The sequence below is a fragment of the Pseudophryne corroboree genome, chromosome 1 (assembly GCF_028390025.1).
Source record: "Pseudophryne corroboree isolate aPseCor3 chromosome 1, aPseCor3.hap2, whole genome shotgun sequence".
In the NCBI taxonomy this organism is placed as follows: Eukaryota; Metazoa; Chordata; class Amphibia; order Anura; family Myobatrachidae; genus Pseudophryne; species Pseudophryne corroboree.
This window is the reverse complement of record NC_086444.1, coordinates 770,469,811-770,478,101: the sequence shown is the minus strand read 5'-3', so window position 1 is coordinate 770,478,101 and position 8,291 is coordinate 770,469,811. Positions and strand designations below refer to the sequence as shown.

The window sequence follows — 8,291 nt, the reverse complement described above, 5'->3', positions numbered from 1 at the left end:
CCACTACGGACTCCGAGAAATAGAATTATCGGTAAGTAAATTCTTATTTTCTCTCTCTTGTAGGTGTCTATTTTCTGCTGTTTTGTCAGAAATTTATTTTGTGCCAAAGTAGGCCTCATTTTCAGAGTTTGTTCTGCAAAAGTTGATAGTTTATTTTTTGAGCAGGTAAGTTGCCTGTCCCTGGGTGTCATGGTGTGTGTTTGTTGCAAGTGTGTATCTGTTTTCTTATAGTCCATTTCCCTCTCTTGTAGGTGTCTGTTTTCTTGTTTGTTTACAAAGCATTTACTTTTGACAAAGTAGGCCAGATTTTTGCTCTATTTGCTACTAAAGGAGCCCCGTTTATTTTCGGATCTGTGTTTTGTTTTGCTTTTCTGTTTTTTTTATTTTATAAAATAATACATACTTAGTATTTTAGTAATATATTGTTGCAGTAATTCTATGGGTATGATTTAAATATCAAAAACTTTGTGATTTGTGATGTTAACCTATGTTGGAGGTAATTAGCTAAATTGTTTTTTTTTTCTTTATTTTAAATTATGTGTTTTGGACCCGTATTTTCATCTTGAAGAAATGGAGTACGCTCCTGCAGTAAGTGAACATCCATACACTTTGACTTAGATTTTGGTTGACAATGTGTGTTGTTAATTGTTTGTGTTTTTTAATGATTCTTACCTTCATTGTAAGTTGGTGATGTTCATTCATGTGGCAGCTGAAGCCCTCCCACCACAACCCACGGAACCACTCCCACCCTAACCGCCGCAAGCCCTCCAACCACAACCGGCTCCTCATCCTCCAAGTCAACGGAGGCGTGCTAGGCCACCAATTTTCCGTACCCGTGTCCTCCTTTTTGGGATGCCTGATTATGTAGTGTTGCGCAGATACAGACTGCCACCTCATCTAATCCTAGACACTCTCTCCATAATAGAGAGTGATCTAGAACAATCCATTAGGTATCCTACAGCAATACCAGCATTGACACAATTCCTTGCTGTGTTATATTTTGTGGCCACTGGTTCGTATCAACATGTGGTCGGAGATCTGGTTGGCATGTCGCTGGGCCAGTTCAGTAAGGTCCTGCGGCATGTCAGCCATGCTTTCATAAAGAGAGTAAAGCAATTTATAGCAATGCCTTTGGATGTTGGTGCCCTGGATGTGGTGAAGCGGCAATTTCAGGAAGGTGGTAGTCGCTTCCCACACGTTATTGGGGTTGTGGATGGAACACATGTAGCTATTGTTGCACCAAGACATAATGAAGAAATTTATAGAAACAGGAAACTGTTTCATTCTCTGAATGTAATGGTTGTTTGTTGGCCATCCCTCCAGATCCTGTCCCTGAATGCTAAGTTCCCTGGGAACTCCCATGATGCACATGTCATTAGACAATCAGGGATATGGCAGAGATTAAGAACGATGGAAGGCCAAGACATGTGGTTATTGGGTGAGTTTACTTTTTTTAATGTTTTGAACAGTCATATTTTTGGTATTACATTATGTTTTGTCCAATTTTACTTTTGCTATTTTCATCTTATCAAACAGGAGACCGTGGATATCCTTGCACCACCTGGCTCATGACTCCTTACAGTAAACCCAGGCCAGGACCACAGACGGCATTTAACTCCGCGCTTACTGCCACTAGACAGCTGGTGGAACGCATGATTGGTGTCCTTAAAGGGCGTTTTCGGGGTGTCATGGTGTCTGTTTGTTGCAAGTGTGTATCTGTTTTCTTATAGTCCATTTCTCTCTCTTGTAGGTGTCTATTTTCTGCTGTTTTGTCAGAAATTTATTTTGTGCCAAAGTAGGCCTCATTTTCAGAGTTTTTTCTGCAAAAGTTGATAGTTTATTTTTTTGAGCAGGTAAGTTGCCTGTCCCTGGGTGTCATGGTGTGTGTTTGTTGCAAGTGTGTATCTGTTTTCTTATAGTCCATTTCCCTCTCTTGTAGGTGTCTGTTTTCTTGTTTGTTTACAAAGCATTTACTTTTGACAAAGTAGGCCAGATTTTTGCTCTATTTGCTACTAAAGGAGCCCCGTTTATTTTCGGATCTGTGTTTTGTTTTGTTTTGTTTTTCTATTTTTTTTATTTTATAAAATAATACATACTTAGTATTTTAGTAATATATTGTTGCAGTAATTCTATGGGTATGATTTAAATATCAAAAGCTTTGTGATTTGTGATGTTAACCTATGTTGGAGGTAATTAGCTAAATTGTTTTTTTTTTCTTTATTTTAAATTATGTGTTTTGGACCCGTATTTTCATCTTGAAGAAATGGAGTAAGCTCCTGCAGTAAGTGAACATCCATACACTTTGACTTAGATTTTGGTTGACAATGTGTGTTGTTAATTCTTTGTGTTTTTTAATGATTCTTACCTTCATTGTAAGTTGGTGATGTTCATTCATGTGGCAGCTGAAGCCCTCCCACCACAACCCACGGAACCACTCCCACCCCAACCGCCGCAAGCCCTCCAACCACAACCGGCTCCTCATCCTCCAAGTCAACGGAGGCGTGCTAGGCCACCAATTTTCCGTACCCGTGTCCTCCTTTTTGGGATGCCTCATGATGTAGTGTTGCGCAGATACAGACTGCCACCTCATCTAATCCTAGACACTCTCTCCATAATAGAGAGTGATCTAGAACAATCCATTAGGTATCCTACAGCAATACCAGCATTGACACAATTCCTTGCTGTGTTACATTTTGTGGCCACTGGTTCGTATCAGCATGTGGTCGGAGGTCTGGTTTGCATGTCGCAGGGCCAGTTCAGTAAGGTCCTGCGGTATGTCAGCCATGCTTTCATTAAGAGAGTAAAGCAATTTATAGCAATGCCTTTGGATGTTGGTGCCCTGGATGTGGTGAAGCGGCAATTTCAGGAAGGTGGTAGTCGCTTCCCACACGTTATTGGGGTTGTGGATGGAACACATGTAGCTATTGTTGCACCAAGACATAATGAAGAAATTTATAGAAACAGGAAACTGTTTCATTCTCTGAATGTAATGGTTGTTTGTTGGCCATCCCTCCAGATCCTGTCCCTGAATGCTAAGTTCCCTGGGAACTCCCATGATGCACATGTCATTAGACAATCAGGGATATGGCAGAGATTAAGAACGATGGAAGGCCAAGACATGTGGTTATTGGGTGAGTTTACTTTTTTTATGTTTTGAACAGTCATATTTTTGGTATTACATTATGTTTTGTCCAATTTTACTTTTGCTATTTTCATCTTATCAAACAGGAGACCGTGGATATCCTTGCACCACCTGGCTCATGACTCCTTACAGTAAACCCAGGCCAGGACCACAGACGGCATTTAACTCCGCGCTTACTGCCACTAGACAGCTGGTGGAGCCCATGATTGGTTTCCTTAAAGGGCGTTTTCGTGTGCTCCATCACACTGGTGGCGACATCATGTATTTGCCGGAGATGGTAAGTAAAATTGTGGTCCTGTGCGCTATCCTACATAACATCTCTATAAGGAGTCGCGTAGAGCTTAGAGAACTGAGGAATTGCCTGATGAGAAGCCAGGGGTTGGCCGGACATTCGGTGGGGGGAGTGTGTCCCGGGGGGGGAATGAAGTAAGGGCAAGAATTGTCCGTGATTATTTCAGGTAAAAAATAATTTCCTTTCTTTATTTTGGTTTTCCAAAGCTCTCTGTATTTTTATTGTAATTTTGGCCTGATGTCACTTAGGTAGCTTGGTAAAGTTCATAGTGTGTTGGTGTTGTTTTGTGAGTCTATTGGGTATATGCAATAGCGGGCGAATTTCAAAAAAAGGCGAATTCCGGAACGTTTTCGCCTCAAAAAATCAATTCGCCTATGCAGTGCAGTACTTTTTCGCAAAAAAACGGACCGTCAAAATTCGCCTTTTCTCAATTCGCCTTTTTCCGCATTCGCCTTTTCTGCAATGGTACAGATGCTGCAATTCGCCTCCAGCATATTCAATTCAAGTTTGGAAATTCGCCTGCAGTGCTTTTTAGACAGCAAATTCGCGATTTTCAATCCTCCACACTTTGGAGGGTGAAAACAAATAAAAAAATTTTAAACATGTTTTTTTTTGTGGTTTTTTTTTTTGGAATAGCAGATCTATTTATATTAGAAGGGATTAGGTACTTTTTTTTTTGGGGGGGGAGGCACAAATATTATTTATATATTTTTTAAAATAATTTTTTTTTTTTTTTTTTATTGCTGGAACGTTAAAATCAGGAAAAAAAATGGCGTGGGGTCCCCCCTCCAAAGCATAACCAGCCTCGGGCTCATTGAGCTGGTCCTGGTTCTAAAAATGCGGGGGAAAAATTGACAGGGGATCCCCCGTATTTTTAAAACCAGCACCGGGCTCTGCGCCTGATGCTGGTGCCAAAAATACGGGGGACAAAACGAGTAGGGGTCCCCCGTATTTTTAACACCAGCATCGGGCTCCACTAGCTGGACAGATAATGCCACAGCCGGGGGTCACTTTTATGCCGTGCCCTGCGGCCGTGGCATTAAATATCCAACTAGTCACCCCTGGCCGGGGTACCCTGGGGGAGTGGGGACCCCTTCAATCAAGGGGTCCCCCCCCAGCCACCCAAGGGCCAGGGGTGAAGCCCGAGGCTGTCCCCCCCCATCCAATGGGCTGCGGATGGGGGGGCTGATAGCCTTTGTGATAAAAAAAAGATATTGTTTTTTCCATTAGTACTACAAGTCCCAGCAAGCCTCCCCCGCAAGCTGGTACTTGGAGAACCACAAGTACCAGCATGCGGGAGAAGAACGGGCCCGCTGGTACCTGTAGTACTACTGGAAAAAAAATACCCAAATAAAAACAGGACACACACACCGTCGACAGTAAAACTTTATTTCATACACCGACACACACATACTTACCTGTGTTGACACGCCGACTGCAACGATCACCGACGATCCGAGGGTACCTGTCAAAAAATTATACTCACCTTCCAGCGTCCAGAGGTCCAGGTCCAGAGGTAAATCCACGTACTTTGTAAAAAAAAAAAACGATCACCGAGCCATACCGGACTAGAAAGGGGTCCAATGTTTTCACATTACACTCCTTTCTCCCGAATGCCGGGACATCACGTGACTCCTGTCACTGATGTCCCTTCAGCCAATCAGGAAGCGCTACTGCCGTGGCGCTCACCTGATTGGTTGGACGCCGTCTGTACTCTGACAGCGCCTCGCAAAGCCGCTCCATTACTTTCAATGGTGGGAACTTAGCGGCTAGCGGTGAGGTCACCCGCCGGTCAGCGGCTGACCGGCGGGTGACCTCACCGCTAGCCGCTAAGTTCCCACCATTGAATATAATGGAGGGAGCTGTGCGATGCGCTGTCACAGCGATCAGCCAATCAGGTGAGCGCAACGAAGTTGCGCTTCCTGATTGGCTTAGAGACCTGTCAGTGACAGCTGTCACTGACAGGTCTTATTCGTGGAAAGGTGTCCCATGTGTCAGCATGGGACCCCTTTCAGTCCGTTTTTGGTGCGGGTAAATGCGTTTTATTTTTTTGCCAAGTACGTGGATTTATCTCTGGACCCTGGTTAAGGTGAGTATATTGAACTTTGCTTTTCAGGTATCCGTGGATTCTACAGGGAGAAGAGGACCGATGTCGGCGTGTGAACATAGGTAAGTATGTGTGTGTCGGTAGTGTGAAATAAAGTTTTACTGTCGACGGTGTGTGTGTCCTGTTTTTATTTGGGTATTTTTTTTCCAGTAGTACTACAGGTACCAGCGGGCCCGTTCTTCTCCCGCATGCTGGTACTTGTGGTTCTCCAAGTACCAGCTTGCGGGGGAGGCTTGCTGGGACTTGTAGTACTAATGGAAAAAACAATATCTTTTTTTTATCACAAAGGCTATCAGCCCCCCCATCCGCAGCCCATTGGATGGGGGGGGACAGCCTCGGGCTTCACCCCTGGCCCTTGGGTGGCTGGGGGGGGGGGGACCCCTTGATTGAAGGGGTCCCCACTCCCCCAGGGTACCCCGGCCAGGGGTGACTAGTTGGATATTTAATGCCACGGCCGCAGGGCACGGCATAAAAGTGACCCCCGGCTGTGGCATTATCTGTCCAGCTAGTGGAGCCCGATGCTGGTGTTAAAAATACGGGGGACCCCTACTCGTTTTGTCCCCCGTATTTTTGGCACCAGCATCAGGCGCAGAGCCCGGTGCTGGTTTTAAAAATACGGGGGATCCCCTGTCAATTTTCCCCCCGCATTTTTAGAACCAGGACCAGCTCAATGAGCCCGAGGCTGGTTATGCTTTGGAGGGGGGACCCCACGTCATTTTTTTTCCTGATTTTACCGTTCCAGCAATAAAAAAAAAAAAAAAAAATTTATTTTAAAAAATATATAAATAATATTTGTGCCTCCCCCCAAAAAAAAAAAAGTTCCTAATCCCTTCTAATATAAATAGATCTGCTATTCCAAAAAAAAAAAAACACCAATAAAAACATGTTTAAAATTTGTCCCGGCATTTGGGAGAAAGGGGTCTGATGTGAAAACATTGGACCCCTTTCATTAGTCCGCTGGATCGGTGTGCGTTTTTTTGTTTTGCCAAGTACGTGGATTATCTCTCTGGACCTGGATGTACCTCTGGACGCTGGAAGGTGAGTATGATTTTTTGACAGGTACCCTCGGTTCGTCGGAGATCGTTGCAGTCGGCGTGTCAACACAGGTGAGATGGATTGCCCAGAACTCCCTTTGTCCAAAATCACCCTGGCATGTCCAAAGTGCAGCCCTCCGGCACTTGCGTCACTACACATCCAAACATTCCATGAAACAGCAATGCTGGTCAGGGAATGTTTGGATGTGTAGTGACGCAAGTGCTGGAGGTTTGCATTTGGACCCACTGTTCCCCGCTTGTGTTGTGTGGACTGTATGTACCTCTTCTTTCCAGTCCCAGGGTGACACTATTACCCACATCTGGTAGCTCATACTGTTCTCTTCCACAGGTCCTGCGTTGTATCTTCCCAAGTGGCGTGGATGTGAGGAGACACGACATTTCACCTGATGTTCCATGGGAGACCCTACTGGTGATGTGGACCTGACCCTCCGCCATGTAGCAGACAACCCCCTCAGGTGAGATGTATTGCCCAAAACTCCCTTATCCAAAATCACCCTGGCATGCCCAAAGTGCAGCCCTCCGGCACTTGCGTCACTACACATCCAAACATTCCATGAAACAGCAATGCTGGTCAGGGAATGTTTGGATGTGTAGTGACGCAAGTGCTGGAGGTTTGCATTTGGACCCACTGTTCCCCGCTTGTGTTGTGTGGACTGTATGTACCTCTTCTTTCCAGTCCCAGGGTGACACTATTACCCACATCTGGTAGCTCATACTGTTCTCTTCCACAGGTCCTGCGTTGTATCTTCCCAAGTGGCGTGGATGTGAGGAGACACGACATTTCACCTGATGTTCCATGGGAGACCCTACTGGTGATGTGGACCTGACCCTCCGCCATGTAGCAGACAACCCCCTCAGGTGAGATGTATTGCCCAAAACTCCCTTATCCAAAATCACCCTGGCATGCCCAAAGTGCAGCCCTCCGGCACTTGCGTCACTACACATCCAAACATTCCATGAAACAGCAATGCTGGTCAGGGAATGTTTGGATGTGTAGTGACGCAAGTGCTGGAGGTTTGCATTTGGACCCACTGTTCCCCGCTTGTGTTGTGTGGACTGTATGTACCTCTTCTTTCCAGTCCCAGGGTGACACTATTACCCACATCTGGTAGCTCATACTGTTCTCTTCCACAGGTCCTGCGGTGTATCTTCCCAAGTGGCGTGGATGTGAAGAGACAGATCCCCTGATGTTCCCTGGGCAATCTACTTACATACAATTCAACTGCATTACAAATTTTAATAAAAACCACAGGAAACTTCTATTTTTAAAAGTTTATTGAAGAAAAAAAATTTTTAATAAAGTTTGAAAGTTAATTAAAACAAAAAAGTAGTTTGTTCTTCTTTACATTCTTTTCTTGTGTATATAGATATCTGTGGGGAAAAGAAAAAAAAGTATATTAAAGTAAAAACACACTAAATTCATGTTCATTTTTTTTCCAATTAAAATTTGTGGAACAACACATCCCAGCATGAGTCATTGCTGGGCGGTGTTGTTCTACAAAGGCATGCGGTTCAAAGTGAAAGAATGTCGTCAGTGGTCTAGCACTTTGACATGCTAACATTTGTGGAACAACACAGCCCAGCATGAGCCATTGCTGGGCGGTGTTGTTCTACAAAGGCATGCGGTTCAAAGTGAAAGAGTGGCGTCAGTGGTCAGCACTTTGACATGCTAACATTTGTGGAACAACACAGCCC

The 8,291-nt window shown here is 44.6% G+C and overlaps 1 long non-coding RNA gene across 1 annotated transcript; it reads left to right on the top strand.

Annotated features, from left to right (window-relative positions):
* The first annotated feature begins 6,900 nt into the window (after positions 1-6,900).
* On the top strand, positions 6,901-7,874 carry LOC134944772 (uncharacterized). Its single transcript, XR_010181954.1, has 3 exons — positions 6,901-7,051; positions 7,328-7,454; positions 7,731-7,874. It is a non-coding gene; the product is annotated as an uncharacterized LOC134944772 (long non-coding RNA).
* The last annotated feature ends 417 nt before the right edge of the window (positions 7,875-8,291 follow it).